Source organism: Mytilus californianus, unplaced genomic scaffold (assembly GCF_021869535.1).
Source record: "Mytilus californianus isolate M0D057914Y unplaced genomic scaffold, xbMytCali1.0.p SCAF_6, whole genome shotgun sequence".
NCBI lineage: Eukaryota > Metazoa > Mollusca > Bivalvia > Mytilida > Mytilidae > Mytilus > Mytilus californianus.
The window spans coordinates 115,209,607-115,228,036 of record NW_026262712.1 but is presented as its reverse complement, the minus strand read 5'-3'; the positions used below and the strand labels follow the sequence as shown (position 1 = coordinate 115,228,036).

Below are 18,430 nucleotides of genomic sequence, written 5' to 3'. Positions count from 1 at the left end.
ATTAAACAAGAAATAAACACTTTTTGTAACATCTCTTTGAGAACCAGCAACATCTATGTGTAAATGAAATGTGGAACAGTTTTAAAACAACAATACTAAAAATTACTAGTGAAAGATCACATCCCACATAAAACAGCTAAATCAAAGGACGGTCACCCATGGATCACAATGGAAACAAAAAGGCTCACTAGAAAAAGAGATAGACTTTATAAAAAATCCGGGAATCCAACATTTACTAAAAAATACAAAGAGCCTCAGGTTAAACACCAGGTACAGAAATTAATTTATACGGAAATCGTATATATATATAAAATAAAACATTTACAATGTTAAAATCTCCACTTAATAAACAACAGTACTAATGATTTTTTCTTTTGTTCTTTTCCCTTGGAAGTTGCCTTGGGGCTTGTACACTTCGTTTGCAGTTTTAGGAATTCACTTTCATACTCAATCAACAATGAAAAGTCATTGATGTATAACATTTTATAGTGCATGGAAAGCCATGCAGTCAGGATTCTACTTCGTCAGAATTATCTCCCCATTACGCCACCTAATTTTTATAATCATAAAAATGGTAGTCATTGTAGTGATGACGCGCTGTCAATTTAGCTCTTCCGATAAATTTATCCACATAGTATCATTACGATCCTTATATGCCAGTTGTATTTTAAAAGACAAATGTATCTACTAGCTATTAAGCATCATTTAATGTACTTTTATGTATTTGGCCAACTTAAAACGATTGTCTAATCGGTTGTCAGGGGGAATTTTCGAAAGTTCAAAAATATTTAAAAAAATTCTAATTAAGTATTTCGTGGAACATAAAAATTTTCAGAGGTTGAAGACTAATCACCCTAGATAACACACACAACAAATGAATTTTTTTTTAAAGTAATGCAATTTTAAGATCCACCAGAAAAGTTTGTCGTCAAGTAATTTTAGTAAAAAAATTGTTATTCGAACACGCCTACTCTGTTGTTATGACTCATTGGACAGGTATTTCACTTGACCCATATATGTCATCTTTTAGTACTGTAAATTTTTAATGTTTTTGTATCAACCTACAGCCTAAATTGATAAAAATAATACAAACGGAAGCGAAAAACTGTCACCGAGGGCAGAGATGCAAATTGATGCTTTTTAAAAGAAGATAAATCTATGATCTTTCTTTGGAATTTTTTTCGGCGGAAGTTATGCTTATGCACAAAAAAGATCCACGAGAATTTGCACCTACCACAATCGACTGTTTTGTGAAAAGTTGTCTATAATTTAAAAGTTTACAAATATCTCGAAGCTCAATTCAATAAATTAAGTAAAACACATACATAAGATGCATAAAATCATAAATTAGGCACATTTATTTAACTTTTAAAGCCCATAGAAACAGATGTAAACAATTCAAATTTACTAACTTCGCCTTTTTTACCTTCTATAACAAAGAGTTCCATTTCTTTTGTTTTAATTTCAACTGGGTTTCCGCCTGCATGTACTATGAAAAATAGAAGGGAAAATACTGATTTTCCATTGGACGAGAATGGGTGAGTATGTTCTAAAAAGCTTGACTGTCTCTTTGTCATAACGCAAAAGGACATATATCGTATGAAACGACACTGTACAAATCCAAAATACCTAAAAAGGTTTGATTAATGTTTTTGTCTCTCTCTCGGACACAAAAAACCATAATGTACAAATCTACGATGCAAAATTTTCAAAATTTGTTTTCGTTATTCCCCTTTGGCCGATCATTTGGACTGTTTTATAATTCTTCAGATAAATATTGAAGCAGGATCTGCTTACCCTTCCGAAACATCTTAGATCACCCCGGTGTTTGGTGGGGTTTGTGTTGCTAGGTTTTTAATTTTCTTTGTGTGTTTTGTGAACTGTTGTTTGTCTTTTCGTCGTTTTTCTTTTTTTTGTCATGGCATTGTCAGTTTGTTTTCGACTTATGAGTTTGAATATCCCTTACAGGGGCGTAGCTACCCGGAGGCACGACAGCACGTGCATTCACGTCGTTTTCACAAAAAAAAAAAAAAAAAGGGAAGAGAGAGAGAGGGAGGGAGGGACAAATATAACATATATGAATTTGTCAATTGGAATTGGACAGAGTGGGAGGGGTATTAACGACGTGATGCATCTATTATCTATTATGAACGTGATATTTGTTTAACGTTCGGAGACTGTTTGTGTCTTTTCCGTCTATCCCGGATGTTAGTTTGACAGCCTAATAACAAGTGTTGATGAAGCTGTCCGAGTCATGCAGAAAAAAAATATTTTCTTATTTCAAACCGAAGCCAGACTCATCTGCCACGAGTTCTGAAGGAAGAGTCTCAGATGATCACACCTCCACAAAGATCAATATCCAATGCAATAGAGACCCGCCCACACTACCTGACTCGTCGACTCGTCTTCATCTAACCACAGGCACTTGTCTCAGAATGTTTTGTTTATATATACCTTAGTGTTATATTAAGGTAAATATAACTTGAAAAAAAATTCTGAGACAAGCGCCTGTGTCTAACCACCCTCCTTATCCAGATATTGGCAATATGCTAAGGCTTAGGTATCTTTCGCTTCTATTTTAGAGTAATCGGACTAAATATGCACGTTAGAAGTGAGAGTGTTGTGTAAGAATTCTGTTTGACGATAGCCAAGTCCGACAGCCCTCTCCGAAATGCACTTAGTTAAATTAAGTCTTTAGCCGAGCATTAGCTCCTAGAAGCCGCTTCTTAATTTAAATGCTGACTAAAGATGAGAAGAAAACTGAAACTTCCATATTATAAACAGTTGACACAGAGTCTCGCTTTTAAGGAATTTTGTTATATAATACAAATATTGAATCCAAATGGCAATATCTAAACATGTAAATTATAGCCAAAACATGCAAAGTCAATGAACCATGACAAATGTGCAGGACCAAATAATCTCCACAGAAAGGAGATTACTGCATACCAAATAACATTGACTTATCATAAGTGGTGCCCTTTACACTAACCAGAACACAAACTGTAACTTGCAAATTTTTTAAAGTCAATGAACCATGATTAGGGGGCAAATCCAAATAAAAATTTCCATGAGAATGGGATGTGCCAATGCCAATGCTAATGTATACCTACCAAATGCATGTGACCTATCACTAGTGGTCCACCTTAAACTGACCTAATCACAAACTAATACATGTAAAGTATGTAAAAGTCTCAAAATCAATAGACCATGATTAAGAGAACGGGGCAAAATTTTCTCCATGGAAATGAGATGTACCAATGCTAATAGAACTGCATACCAAATATCATTGACTTACCACTAGTGGTTCCCCATAAACTGACCTGATCACAAACTAAAAATGTTAACTTCCGTACTCCTAACAACAAAATTGTCATATTTAAATTTACCTGTGTACGTTGTTTTATTTAATGCCATTTTGTCCCAGGAAAGAGTTGTCTTATTGACACTCTTCCTACATCTTTTTTATTACTACCTGTAACGACTATGTTATATAGGCACCTACGTTTTAATATTGTATTTATATTGTGTTATAGATCAAACTTATTCGTTCAGTGTATGTTTACTTGTTTTTGTTTAAATGTCTTTTTGATCGAGTTAAGGGGTTAAGCCATTTCAGTTGATATTTTACAGTGTGTTTCTATGTTGTAATGTTACACTACTGTCTCAGGTTAGGGTAAAGGTTAGCACAAGTTAAAACGTTTAAACCTGCTGCATTTTAATGCACTTGTCCTAAGTCAGGCGCCTGTTAGTGTGATTCATAGGTGTTTTTCGCTTCTCGTTTTTTATATAGATTCGACCGTTGGTTTTCCTGGTTGAATTGTTTTACTGTTCTGCGTGATCCAAGGCTCCGTGTTGAGGACTGTACTTTGACCTATAATTGTTAAGTTTTTTTACATTGTTACTTGGCATTCATACTACATCGTCCTATTTATATTGATGCCACCGCCGTTGGAAAAGGCATACTTAAGACTCGCTCCATCAAGACGAGACAATCCAGAAACAGAGTTAGGAAAAAGTTGGGGACAGCCATCAATTTCGATCGATGATCAGTCAACTTAGATGATTTTTAGAACGAGGAGTCGATTAGTCAATTCAGAGCGGCCTTGAAATCTGTAGTTGGTGACTTAAAAACGACAATGTTACACAATGAAAAGAAGTTGAATGAAGAACTCAAGAGAAAAAGGCTTGTTAGAAAAGAAGACTAGTGAAAGTAAATGTACAAAACAAAAGTAAGTGGTTAGGAAATCTAACTCTAAAAATAATGGGGCCGTTCTTACAAAAGAAAAAAGTTAAGGGGAGGGTTGAGCGCTCAAAAACATGATTTACCCCGCCACATTCTTTATGTGGCTGTCCCAAGTCAGGAGCCTGCAGTTCAGTGGTTGTCGTTGATTCATTTCTGAATCGGTCCATTCAAAAGTCTAACTTGATGTCCTATTTATGAAGAATTTCGTTTAAACATTGTAAAAAGATTTATAAACACAAGTAATAGTTATTAGATGGAATGATTTTTTTTTTAATGTTAAAGTGACAAGTGTGTGTAGTTGTGGTGTAGGCCTATGATCAACATTGACATTCCCTTTTACACTCTTTATATTGCCTAAACACAGCTTTTTATCATTTTCGTTAATGGCCTGAACGCATTTATTGTTGCAATATGGCCTTCTTTGTGCTCATCTGAGTTTTAGCAATTATCAATCTGAACCCATCCTTAGTTTAAAGTAAGAACCCAGGAAATGGACATTTACCCTGTTAAATGGTTTGTCACATATTTGATAACAGATCATAACAGGCTGTAAAATATATGTGCTGTAATGGTTATGATGTTAAAGAATAGAGATGTCATGAAAGACTAGAGCGGGTTTATAAAATATCAGAGTTATATTGTCTATGATTCTATAGAACTGAGATGTCACTAAAGACCTGCTTCACAAAGTGTCTATGTTATAATGTCTATGTTTCTATAAAGGACAGATGTCACTAGAGACCTGGCTTATAAAGTATCTGCGTCATGATATCTATGATTCTATAGAGGAAAGTAGTCACTGAAGACCTGGTGTTTACAGTATATGTGTTATAATGTCTATGATCCTATAGAGGAGATATTTCACTATCGACCTGGTTTATAAAGTATATGAGCTATAATGTCTAATGTCTATGATGCTATAGAGGAGAGATATCAGTAAAGATCAGCTTCACAAATGTATATGGTTCTATATAAGACAGATGTCACAAAAGACCTGCATGGTTTATAAAGTATCTGTGTCATAAAATCTATGATTCTTTAGAGAAGAGATGTCTCTAAAAAGACCTTGTGTATCAAGTATCTGAGTACCCTATTGAATTATTAATTTCACTCCCAGCTTACAAGTCTTTGCTCTTACTTCTTAAAGCCATGTGCTTAGCACCTCAGCAGAACACACAAATCTCAAAGCCTACTTTTACCTGGCCATGGACCAAATCAATATCCTTCTCCTCTTGACAGAAAAAATGCTACCAGGGGACCACACAGGTATTTGTATTTAATAAAACAATTGTAGTGATTTGACTGTTTAATATCAAATTTTTGTATGATCTTAATTATTTAAAACTTGATATTACATTTAAAGCTAACAAAACTCTTAGCGTTACAATAAAAGTGACACACTTTATAAAATAAATAATAATTACCCATAAAATTGTCATGTCAATTTGCCTGTTAGGATGAAATCTATCTGTTATTTAGATAACGTTATAAGTTTTACTGTCTTTGGAATCAAAATAAATGCCATGTTTAATTGAGTTTCATTCTCGAAATATTTTTCACTTTTAGATAAAACTAGAGGCTCTCAAGAGTCTGTGTCGCTCACCTGCATCTTCTGTGGTTTTGGAAATCATGTAAAATAAGGTTTAAATCATAATAAATAGTATTAGATACCTTAATAATGATAGAGGCCAAGTTTGGTTTAATTTTTGCCCAGTAGTTAAATTAAAAGCAGGTCATCCCACTAGTAACTAGACTTACAATAGTTACTGAAGACCCTTATCATTTTTTAAAGTAGTTTTTAAGTTGTGACCATTTGAAATTGTTTTTTTACAATTTTTTCCCTTAGACTTCTATAGTAAATCCCTATGTTCTATTTCTAGCCATGGTGGCCATGTTGGTTGGATGACAGTGTCATCGGATACATTTTTCAATCAAGATACCCTATTGAAAATTTCGGCTAAGTTTAATTCTATTTGTCCCAGTAAATTCAGTGGAGAAGATTTTTGTAAAAGATTAAAAAAATTTACGAAAAAAATTGTTAAAAATTTGACTATAAAGGGCAATTACTCCTTAAGGGGTCAATTGAAAATTTTGGTCATATTGACTTATTTGTAGATCGTACTTTGCTGAACATTATTGCTGTTTACAGTTTATCTCTATCTATAAATATATTTAAGATAATAACCAAAAACTGCAATATTTCCTTAAAATTACCAATGTTCAGAGGCAGCAACCCAATAGGTTGTCTGATTTGTCTAAATATTTGAGGGCAGATAGATCTTAACCTGATGAAATTTTTTACCCCAGATCAAATTCGCTCTAAATGCTTTAGTTTCAGAGATATAAGCCAAAAACTGCATTTTACCCATATGTTCTATTTTTAGCCATGTCTTGGTTGGCAGGCGGGGTCATCGGACACATTTTTTAAACTAGATACCATAATGATGATTGTGGCCAAGTAGTTTCAGAGGAGAAGATTTTTGTAAAATTTAACGACGACTAAGGACGATGACGACAACGGATGACGGACGCCAAGTGATGAGAAAAGCTCACCACCACTAACTTTATCCATAAAGGAGCACAAAATTCTGTGGTAACGCTAAATATGTATACCTAATGTCTAAAGACATGTTACGTTGCACTGAGTTCTCTTTCAAAAGAAAAAAATACAGATATTATGAGAGCTTCAGCACAGAAAGTTTTGTGCATTTTTTTGCAGAGAATTTAATAATGGCAGCACAATGTTTGAGTTGATATAATGCTCATAACACAGTGTATAACAAGTAAACCACAAGTCCAAATTCTAAACAAATCCATAGATCTAATCTGACATATTTTCATTTTAAATTACCTATAAAGACTATATTTTTTATATACTTTTAGAGTTAAAGACTGAAAATCTCATAAGAGATTACTGTAACAAAACATATTCAAGCATCTAATTTTTCATAAGGACAAAAAAAAATAAAGCAGTTAGGTATATATTAAAAATAAAGTAAACAACTATTTCAAATAGATTTCACATATAAAAAATAAAAATCAGGTTTATAAAATCTTGAAATAAGATTTTTCTTGATAAAAAGAGGTAGTTCAATAACAAGAACAAAACCAAAAACAACATCCCCTGTTTAGACATGTAACATGTATATAGCTCCAAAGATGTATTAAGATATCATCTATAACTACACACATGGTGTTCACATATAAAAAGTTAATGCATAAGTGTAAAACATTCAGAATTTTGCTAAAATTTCCTCCTGATTCGTAGAGTTTCCGAAAATGGGAAAATGTTGTAAAACCATAGCTAACTACCTAGCAAGTTAAAACAGGAAATCAAATTTATCGTTGCCATGGTGACATGCAGATGAAGAAAGTATCATTAATTATTTTGTATCAGAATCGGGGAAGTATATGAACCGGGATCTTAATAAAATATTCTGCTGCTCCATGTTATCAAACAGCAGTATTTATATGCTAAGTTTACTATGTTCATGCATTTGCAGCTGTTTTATAATTACAGACTAGCACTTTTGAATAACAATTTCCACATAGTGCAAATAAACCCCCAAAAAATGGCCCAAAAGTATTAGGAACCTGAAGGCTTGCCTTTGATTTCTACTGTCTTTAGATGCTTTTTTTTATCTTGAAGATAAGCTTCTTTCCAAATTTCATAACAATCCAAGTAAATGCTTACTGTAAACTAGAGTGCACATGCTGAAATGAAACCTTTACTGACCATTGATTTTTTGTTGATAGTCCTAAATATAAAGCTTTACTACAACTATTACATAAACTTATCATGATCTAGGAAAATGAGGTAAAAGTCAGATAAACTAAACTGAAAAAATATATGTACACCTTACTGTCATTCCATACACCAAATATGCTTATAAATATAGTTGACCTATTGCGTATAGTATCTAAGAAACAAAAGTAACCAGGACAAATTACAGACATTTGAAGGTTTGCTGCCATCAATTAAAGGTTTTGCTGTGGCAAATGCAGTTTTACTGGTGACAAGTCTTCAACTACAGTATTGTTATTTCTATTTTAATGCACTAAAGCTTGAAAAAAATAATATAAGAAAATAAAAGAAAAGGATTCAAATTTGGAAATTATCTTTTTAAAACGGCTTTTTCAGGTAGGGGTAGTTTTATTTTCAATCATATCTTATTAACTGAACATGTAAATTATAGTAATAAATGACAAAATATTGTTATATCAGAATAAGTTTAATTGCTTTAGAATATTTTTTCTGATGGTGTACACTGATGATGGTAATCTATTTAAAATTGCTCCCCAAAATTAACATATCAAGTCACTGGAAAAAAGAGGGAAAAGATATCTAAAACTAATCAAGTTTTAAAAACAGAAAAATAACATTAACCAATAATGGAAGAATTGCACTTCTTTCCTTTATTTATGCAACTTTTATTAGGAACATTTCCATTTAAAGCAAAAATATAATGTAAACTTTTTAAGTCCAGGAAAACTATAAAACATAAGATCTAGTATAGAGTATAAAAGTAACTTGTGTATTGAATAAATTGATAAAAAATATGTTTCAAAAAGTTTAAAAACTGATATATAAAACAATAATGCCAAGAGTCCATGTAAACACTTATCTAATAACAATATAATATAAATTGTAAAATATAGCGACTAGTCTACATAAGCACCAATCAAATAACAATATAATCTAAATAACGGAAATATATAGAATAACTGTATATTGTCTTAGAATAAAACAAAATATTTGTATTAGGTTTAGAAATAGGTAGAATTTAAAAGATTGATGAGAATTTCTTCATTGAGTTCAAATAATCTGATATCAGAAAAAAGTCATGGTTATTCCTTTTAAACCGCAAAGGACCAAACTTTATATTCTTAAAAAAAATCATGCATTTTGGACAATAAGCAGACAATGCAAAATAGTTTTAAACTCATTTTTCTTCATGGATCATAAATTTAAATATTTTTGGGGAAAAATTAAGGAGTGACAATACTCCATTTAAGGAATAAAGATGTCTGCTTATCAAGAATTAACACTTTCACTTCATATCTATTTTTTTCTGACATATACCCCCTCTACCTTTACGATGCTCTTTATTTTAAAGAAAACTATTTTTTTCTTAATTATAAATGAGATACTTACATCTGAATCTTGTTATGAAAAGACAAATATAGATAGAATGAAGGAAAAAAAATTAAACAACCAGCAGACCATTTCTCTAAATACAAATACTCTAAACAACCATATTGGTAATAAACATTTGGGTTTTCTTTATCATCTAGCATTTTCCAAATTGCATTATATAACAATTTTGACAAATTTCTGTCCATTCCTGAAAAGTCACATTAGTAAGTATTATCTTTGTTTCTGCTGCTGATGGTTTATTTGTTCCTTGATCTTTAAGTGATACAATGTAACTTCACAATTCTTGATCTTAATGAGGTAGACTTTTATCAACCTCTAAAAATGTAGCCATTCTTCCCCAATATATAAAAAACAAAACAAAACAAACAAAACAATCACACTGCCCCTACAAATTGCAATAACAAATTGATACTCTTCATTAACATTTTAGTAAAGATAGGTAACATAAGCTAGCAATCAATTTCAATTTTAACATAAAATAATGCCATAGACTGCCATGAAATTATACAACTAAATAGTTGTATTCAGCTCCATGAAAGAAACAAAATCACAGGTATCACATTATTACTTCCATTAGTGATAAGTGTCAAACATTTCCAATTGCATTTAACATAAACAGTGTTTCTTCTTTTAGGCACAGAATACATTCATCCAAATTTCAAATGGCAATAGTGCTTTCCGTCACCTTGAATTCTGAATTCAATTCATTTCAACTCCATTACTTGACCCTGTGAATAATGATACAATATTAAAATTACAAAATCATGATTGATGCAACATGTCATAAATAGTTCACGACGATTCAATCATTTTGAATCACATAGTATTGTATCCCAATAAACTTCTGTGATTTATACGAAGTGTTTTAACTACATTTTCTCACCCCCCTCACCAACAACTAAGAAAATACAATATAAAAACGTGTTGTGCCCCTGCCTGCAGCCATATCAATAAAATTAGTAAATAGGAACAAAACACAATCTCAATCTGCAAGTCATCATAAACTCTGATGTATGTAATAAAAATATGTATATAATTTGGCAAAACTTTTAGAAATTTTTGGTCCTCAATATATGCTCTTCAACTTTATATGGCCTTTTTAACTTTTTTTGATTTGAGCGTCACTGACGAGTCTTTTGTAGAAGAAACGTGCATCTGGCACATATACAAAATTTCAATCCTGGTATCTACTTTTTTTAGCCTGAGAACAGTATTTCTTATAAGTTCAGTAAACTAGAACAAAATGCAAACTCCATATGTAAATTATTGTTGTCCACTATTGTACCACAAATCAGATTATTCAGGAATAACCCAAAAATCGGAAAAAGTTTGAGAAATTAACATTAGGTAGGTTTGGACTGTTTTATTGTTCTATACTTTGGGTATTTCCTGCTATCTATTTTATATACTTTAGAATGCTTTAGCTTAAGTTTTCAACAAACAAGTTTGAATTGTATAATTTTCAGGATTTCAGATGAGAAGGATATTTGTAAAATGAAATACTTGATAACTGTATGTATTTTTATTATTTGCAATTCTTGTCATACTTATCCTTTTAATCCTTCAGTTTGCAGGAAGTGCAATCTTTCCAACTTTGGTAAAAGATCATGTACAAATCAATGTCAAACAAATATTTTTATGAAGTTTACTCAAGCATTATAATCAGAACATTCAAGTTTTTCCAAGTTTGCTCAAGCGTTATAATCAAAACAGTAAAACAAAATTTGTGCAAGTTTGTGCAAGTATTACAATATAAAAAGTGAAACAAAGTTTGTGGAAGTTAGCTCAAGCATTACAATTAAAACAGACACTAGCACACAAAGTTATAGGCTTGGTAAGAATGAGATTTAATTTATTTGACAAATTACAAAATTGACAAATTACAAAATGTATACAGTAAATTCTGAACTTATTGCATGAACTTTGGAGTTAAGTATGACGTCCATTTTCTCTGAACTAGTACACATATTTATTTAGGGGCCCGCTGAGGCCACCACCTAGGTGCAGGATTTCCCCCTGCATTGAAGACCCATTGGTGGCTCATTACTGTACTCAGCCGGTGGCATTATTCACATTAATGAAAAGTTTTCAATAATTCAGAATTTTCAGTAATAGATGTGTTACTATTAATTGCAAATTTTCTTACAAACTTGAAAAGCAAACTTATTGAATGTTTTTTTTTAAATACTATTCTATAATAGCTCTAAGGACATGATTTGAAAATTTCAAAAGGGGCAGCACATGCATTATATATATTGTAGTGTAACATAATAGACAAGTGTGGACACACTATCATGTCTTGTCTACTGTTACATTGAAAAGTTTTTGAAGGGATTAACAATCAAATTGATTTGAAAATCAAAGGAAACCTGTAAATGTGCTCATATGAAATGTATATGTAAAGGATTTACATAAAAATATTTGCAGGTGAGACAAAGAATTCAATGGAAATGCAGAAAAAAATCAAAAATGCTGATGTGATTTGAAACTAAAGATAGTATTTGAAAATATATATGGATGATCAAAACACTCAAGCTGAAGTTATAAAGATGCATTATTCAAAGACACATGTTTCCACACTTTCAGATAGAGCCTTGAAAATTATAGCTTAGCCTAAATAGGCTATTCATTGTAATCACTGAACAGTATTTGATACTTTTGGCTTTAGATGTTTTTGATTCTGATTAACATTTTTATAATTAACATAATTAAGAAAAGGAAAAGCAACAGACAGATCTATTTATGTACAAACTCTTATACTTACCAAAGTATGAATTTAATGGTTGTCATTTTGTTCATCAAGCATAGACAGTTTGACATCAGTGACAGTATCTGGTGTTCCTAACAAAGTCAATATACCAACATAGGTATTGTGGTGAAATTACATCACAATCACTGTTGGGAGGCTCATCCCAATAGTAAAAGTTCATATACAAACTAGAGAATACATACTGAAATGTCTCAGTTTCTTCACTTTATGATCGAATTTATGTTGAAAGTCTAAATTATGAAAGTTTTACTACATAAAATTAACATTATCAATAATCCATGAAAATGAAGTCATGGTGAGATTGACCATACCAGGCAGACATGTACATGTAACAATCATTCCATACACCAAATATGGTGGTCATATCGCTTAAAGAACCCGAGAAACAGATCAAACCACAAAACCTCAACATTGACCAATGAACCATGAAATGAAGTCAAGTTTATATAAACCCTGCCAGACAGACATGTAAACCTTACAATCAACCCACACAACAATTATAGTTTACTTATTGCTTTTAATATAGTAACCGATAAACTTACATAACCACAAAAATCAATCATTGTTCTATAAACCATGAAATTGACGTCATGGTCATATGAAAAATTCCAGTCAGACAAGTACAACTTACGTTCATTGCATGCACAAAATATAGTTAACATAATGCTTATGGTATCTGAGATAGGAGCCTTATATGTCTTTTGAATGCGTTAAGCCATTTCAATTGATATTTTATAGTTTGTCTTTCTATGTTGTGATGTTACACTATTGTTTCGGGTAAGGGTGAAGGTACCTATTAAAACGTTTAAACCCGCTGCATTTGTTTGCACCTGTCCTAAGTCAGGAACCCGATGTTCAGTGGTTGTCGTTTGTTGATGTGGTTCATAAGTGTTTCTCGTTTTTTTATATAGATTAGACTGTTTTTCCTGTTGAATGGTTTTACACTAGTCATTTTTGGGGCCCTTCATAGCTTGCTGTTCGGTGTGAGCCAAGGCTCTGTGTTGAAGACCGTACTTTGACCTATAAAGGTTTACCTTTACATGTTGTGACTTGGATGTCTCATTGGCACTCATACTACATCTTATATCTATCTACTGACCACGTAACTTTCACCTTGGTCCTGGATCCATGAAATGAGGTCTAGGTCGGGTGAATCCTACATATGCCCCTGACGAACATGTAGATTTGCAAGGAACCCATATACAAAATATAGGTAGTATTGTTAAATATTACTCATAAGAGAGCATTTTAGTTAAAAAAAAAAAAGTTATTTTTTTCAGACATTCACCCAACCATGATAATGAAGTCAAGGAAAATCGATGTAGGAAAGACAGAAACTTAACATAAGGTATCTGCATACAAGGTATGAAGCATTTAAGTATTCTAGGTTCTGAAATATGAATAGTGGTGAAATTTGTGTAAACTTCAATCAATCTATCAATCAATCCTTTTCTGATTATCAATTCGTTTGATGTGTTTGAGCTTTTGATTTTGCCATTTGATTAGGGGCTTTCGTTTTGAATTTTCCTCGGAGTTCAGAATTTTTGGGTTTTTTTTTCTAGGTTTTTTTTCTTGTTGCTTTGTAGATATATACATTAAATCAAATCTGTTTATATTCACCTATATATAAAGTGAGATAGATATCACACAAAACAGGTATTAGTTTGTTCTAAAAACATTGGCCATGCAGGTACAGTAAAATGACAAAAGTATGCACACAAACAAACACAAGACATATCACTGCATGATACTGATTGAGATATTTCTGTCAAATGTCAAAGCATGGTGCTTAAATGAGTTCAGTAATTATAACTAGTTACTTTACGACAACTATTTTTCCAGAGTGATATTTTTGCGAGTTGAAAATAACACTAGTAGAAATCGTCATGATGTTGTAAAAGTTGGACCTTTTTTTATATATAAATACATAATGGAACTTTGGAAAGCTTAAAAAATAAATTGCTAAGAAGTAAGATAGACAAGGCTAAACGATATATAAAGTATACACGATAATAAGTTGGTGCATAGTATATGATCTGATTACCAAAATATGAACAAACAGGATTAACTAATTAAAACTGAACTTTTAACAGTAAAATCTTGCTTAAAATATTTCTTTCAACAATGTTAGAACAGTGCATGTTATATTATATACATTTGTTTTCATATAGTCTTCCTAGACTAGTCTGAGGTGAAATAAAAATATGTATACTGAAAATTATCCTTCACCACAAAATGTCGGTCTATATAAAACAGAATCTATTCACAAAGTATAGAGAAAAATCCGTAAAATACTGTTACAGTCTGTATGTAACAGAATATTTTCACAAAATATATAGAAAAAATCGTAAGTGTTCTGCAGAACCCAGTGTCTCGCCTATTTTTGCTGTTAGTCGCAGGCTCAACAAAAATGGGGAAAAAATTATTAAAAATTTTCCTCTAGATACTATTTTTTTGCTGTAAGAAGCGTCTATCCAAGTTTGGATAAAAATCCAGGATGGTTTATGAATCTAATAAATGTTTTAAAAACATTACCTACAGTCTGCAGTTAAAGTTAGTTAGAAGAAAAACTAAATCCATTTATAAGTAATATACGGAAAAACAGGAAATAATTTTTACAGAATTTCCTTCTAGATACTAGCTTTTGATCATAAACAAGCTTCTGTCCAAGTTTGGTACAAATCCAGAATAGTTTAAGAAAAATATTAAAATTTTAAAAATTTTAACCACAGAGTGAATGTAATGTTAAGTGGCAGAAAAACTAAGTCCATTTATAAGTAAAATACGGATAAACAGGATTTTTTTTACAAAATTTATTTCTGGATACTATCTTATGATCATAAAAAAGCTTCTGTTCAAGTTTGGTAGAAATCCAGGATAGTTTAAGAAAGTTATTGAAATTTCAAAAACTTTAACCACAGAGTGAACATTTGTGGACGCCGCCAACGACGGAATGTAGGATCGCTATGTCTCGCTTTTGCGACAAAAGTCGCAGGCTTGACAAAAATCAGTAAAATACCTGGTGCAGAACAGAATCTCTTCACAATATTTAAGGGAAATCAATAAAATACCATGTACAGTCTGTTTTGATTAAAATCTATTCACAAAATATGAAGACAAATCAGTAAAATACCTTATGATGTCTATATGGACCAGAATCTATTCATAAAATATAGGGAAACAATCGAATACCTGGTTCAGTCTATATGGAATAGAATCTATTCACAAAATATGTGGGAAATCAGTAAAATACCTGGTGCAGTCTGAATGGAACAGAATCTATTAACAAAATATGAGAAAAAATAAAATACCACATGCAGTTATTATGAAATACCTGGTCCAGTCTATATGGAAAAGAATCGGAACAGAATCTAATCACAAAATATGGCAAAAAAAATTAAATACCTGGTGCAGTTTAAATAGACCAGAATCTATTCACAAAATACAGAGACAAATCAGTAAAATACCTGGTGCAGTCTATATGGAACAGAATCTATTCCCAAAATACAGAGACAAATCAGTTATATACCCTGTGCAGTCATTATAGAACAGAACATGCATAAAATTTAGGGGAAATAATAAAATACCTTGTGATTTTCTCTTCTTGCAGCAGCAGCAATATCCACCCACACAACATGTGCAGAGAGCTGACAATACACCAAACACTATCCCTAGTATTCTGGGAGTTGATAAACCACTGTTATCTTCCTTAGGAGCACGAGTAACTTTCACTATTAATGAAAAACAAAATTTTTATCAACAAATGTTCAAAGGGTAAAATAATATGTCTAAAATTTAATTCTTTATTTATTTTGATTCTTCGTCCAAAAAAACAACTTATATGATATATAACCTGGTTGTGGTGTATTGTAAATGATTCTTTATTTTCTCTATTTATCGTCAACAACAAAACTACTATGATATATTACCTGGCGTTGGTGTAGTGTAAATTATTGGCTGTGAGCATGCTTGGCTATTATTGCCGGAGGATGCAGAAAGTACCCATAGCTCTTCTGTAACGGTACCATGGAGGTATATCAACTTCCATGTGATCGTCAGATTTTGAAATTTTGGAAAATCCTCAGGTAAACACCACCATCCCTGGAGGTCATCACATTTAATAACCTGTAAAATACAATAGGGACCTGTATCAGTAGAACACCTTTTATCAATCATCCAACTATTTTATATATATATTATATATATACACCAGGATTATAAATAATTTTTACTGTTCATTTTGGATTCCTCTCAAGGGACCAAGTTCAACAATGGGAACCAAATATGTGAATATCAATACATTCCCCAGTCTTTGGTGGGATTCATGTTGCTCAGTCTTTAGCTTTCTATGTTGTGTTTTGTGTACTAATGTTTGTCTGTTGGTATTTTTCTTTTTTAGGCCATAGCGTTGTCAGTTTATTTTCGACTTATGAATTTGAATTTCCCTCTGGTATCTTTAGTCTCTCTTTTACATGCTTTAATTCAGTTAAGTAAACGAGTTCTAAAGATAGATTTTTCCTTAAAAAAAGCAAAAATATCTTTTTGTCTTTTGTTTGTATCTCATTAAACATCTTCTTATTCTCATTCTCTGTTGAAAAAATCGGATGTCATATGTGAAAAAAATTGTTACATTCTCTGCAAGGTATAATAAATCTTGCAAAATTATTCAGCAGCGCACAGGTGGCCTATTGATTGGTGAAAGTTCTGCCTCTATTGACTATACTCTACATTACTAGTGGCAGTTCAATATCCCCTTCATACTGTTCTATCTATTTTGTAGAACCTACCAATTGTTTAAATTTGTTCTCCTCCTGAATATGCATCAAGTAAATGCCACTGAATGATTAGCAAACAAAAATCAATATGTATTATTTTCTAATGAGCAAATTTAATTCTTAATTGATTTGATATTCTTCAATTTTGAGGCAAAAATAAAGTATTTGCCTTAGAAACTCAATTAAACTTACAAAAGTGAAAACAGAATCCATATGTATAAGAATGTGCCGGTATTTATCTGTAGCTGGTCTACAGCGGTCATAAAGGTCTTCATTAAGATTTGCTTGGCGGAAACATATCTTCTTTGTATTACTTTGTACCTCAATGTTAGCAGTGCATGTTTTGAATGCTAATTCAAACATTTGCTCTTTGGTATTTGGTGCACGCTTTAATTTAAACATTTGAAGTGAATCTTCCAAACAACCATCCATTTTACAGGGAAGGAAAGGGTTAACTGAAATTTATAGATATAATTATATTCATAATATTTAAAAATATACAATGTAGTTGGATGTGTACAACATGTTAACATTATGTTTAACTTACTATCTATTAACAACAAGATAGTTTATTATTGAGAGTTTAAAACGTCTCCCAAACAAAGATCATTCAATTTAGAGTCCAATTATTTCAGATGAAAGTTTGGGTTATTTGTTCATATTTTTCATGTTACAGCTGACTATAAGGTATGGGTTTTTCTCATTTGTAGAAGGCCATGCGGTGACCTATAATACTAGAATTGTTTATATCTCCCTCATTTAATCTCTGGAGGATTGTTATCTTATTGGCAATCAGACCACATATCCTTATTTGAATACAGAAAACAGCAAATGTATGGATTGTTAATAAAAAAAAAAAACGAATTTACTATCACAGTCTGGCAAGTGTGTCAAAGAATTTCTTATGATGTAGCTACTATTTAGGCCTGATTATGATCCTAATTGGCTAACTTTCTCATCAAATCATCAGCATCAGATAGGATAGTTCCTGTTCAATGAAGCATGTTACAAACTAAAACTTGTGAAAAACCATATATCCTTCACCTATTCATTTGACATTTTCATAGATCAAAGGTATATCATATTGAAGCTTGAACAACATATATTGTTTACTGTACTGGGATTGTACTAGGTACTATTTGCTATCATTTTTTTTTTGCTTCAAATGTACTATGATGGTTCACACTGACAGTGCTTAATAATTATCGAAAGTTATGTTCTTGTCATTACTGACAAAGAGTTGGGAAACATTTATTTGTACACTAATGAAATAGAATGTATAAATGGCAAAAAAATGCTTACAAATTAAGCTTTTAATCCCAATTTGTAAACAAAAGGGCACATTTATATATATCTTATAACTATGTAATGTCAGTTTAAAAAAAAATAACTGTATAATAATCTACTGTTCTTAAGTTTCTATGAAAAAATGCTTAATTTTTGACTTGCCTGCAATTTTTGATGCAGAATGCCTTACACAG

General features: G+C 31.7%; 1 long non-coding RNA gene across 1 annotated transcript; it reads right to left on the bottom strand.

Annotated features, from left to right (window-relative positions):
• Positions 1–5,545: 5,545 nt before the first annotated feature.
• LOC127704546 (uncharacterized) lies at positions 5,546–17,398 on the bottom strand. Its single transcript, XR_007983323.1, has 5 exons — positions 17,142–17,398; positions 16,104–16,299; positions 15,762–15,905; positions 12,169–12,245; positions 5,546–10,132 (listed from the first exon to the last, which is right to left on the bottom strand). It is a non-coding gene; the product is annotated as an uncharacterized LOC127704546 (long non-coding RNA).
• Between the last annotated feature and the right edge of the window lie 1,032 nt (positions 17,399–18,430).